This window comes from Schistocerca nitens, chromosome 8 (genome assembly GCF_023898315.1).
Source record: "Schistocerca nitens isolate TAMUIC-IGC-003100 chromosome 8, iqSchNite1.1, whole genome shotgun sequence".
Taxonomy (NCBI): Eukaryota; Metazoa; Arthropoda; class Insecta; order Orthoptera; family Acrididae; genus Schistocerca; species Schistocerca nitens.
The window spans coordinates 346,011,879-346,013,149 of record NC_064621.1 but is presented as its reverse complement, the minus strand read 5'-3'; positions in this window follow the sequence as shown (position 1 = coordinate 346,013,149).

Here is a 1,271-nt window from a genome sequence, read left to right as displayed (position 1 = left end):
GTGATGTTGTGTTCCAAGACAACACGGCACCTGTTCAGACAGCTCGCATCGTCCTGGGCTGGCCTTGTGAGCATGAGGACGAATTGTTGCTGTCTACCACAATCACCGGACACAATATTATTGAGCCTTTGTGGTCTACTTTGGAGAGGTGGGTGCACGATTGCTATTCAGCTCCATTACTGTTACCTGAATTTGCCACTATTTTATATAATCTTCCCTTGGAAACCACAGAGGAGCAGTATTTATCCATTCTGAGACAACTGGAAGCTATTTTGAAGCCAACAGTTTTCGTACACTTTACTAGACATTGTAATGTGTTGTATTTTTCATGTTTCCATATTTTTGTCCACCTGCTGTGTGTGAGAGAGGGGCAAAATTACCCTCAGACTTCAAGAAGAATGTAATAATTCCAAATCCAAAGAAAGCCGGTGCTGACAAATGTGAGCATCATCAAACTATCAGTTTGATAAATCATAGTTGGGAAATACAGACACGAACTACTTACAGAAGAATGGAAAAACCGGTAGAAACCAACCTGAGAGAAGAGCAGTGTGGGTTCTGGAGAAATGCCGAACACATGGGGCTTTATTGACTGTATGTTTTATGTTAGAAGGTAGGGTTAAAGAAACGCAAACCTACATTTATAGCATTTGTAGACAGAAAGCTTTTGTCAATGTTGACTGGAATACTCTCTCTGAAATTATGAAGGTAGCAGGGGTAAAACACGGAGCAAAAGGCTATTTACAACTTGTGCAGAAACTGGACTGCTGTTCTAAGAGTTGAGGGGAATGAAAGGGAAGCAGTTGTTGTGAAGGGAGTGTGACACAGTCATAGTCTATCTCTGATGTTATTCAGTCTGTACATTGAGCAAGCATTAAAGCAAGCTTAAAAAAAATTAGAAAAGGAGTTAAAGTTCAGGGAGAAGAAATAAAAACTTTGAGGTTTGTCAGTGACATTGTAATTCTGTCACAGACAGATCAGTTGAATGGAATGGCTACGGTCTTGAAATGATATGACTTTTTTTTTTTTTTTTTTTTTTTTTTTTAAAGGTAATGTGATGTAGGTCAGTTAAATCAGATGATGCTTACAGAATTATATTAGGAAATGAGACACTGAAAGTAGCAGACAAGATCTGCTAATTGGGCAGTAAAATAACTGGTGATGACCGAAGTAAACGAGAGATAGAATGTAGACTGAAAATGGCAAGAAAACAATTTCTGAAGAAAAGATTTGTAAACATTTAATTTCAATTTAAGTAGAAAGTCTATCCT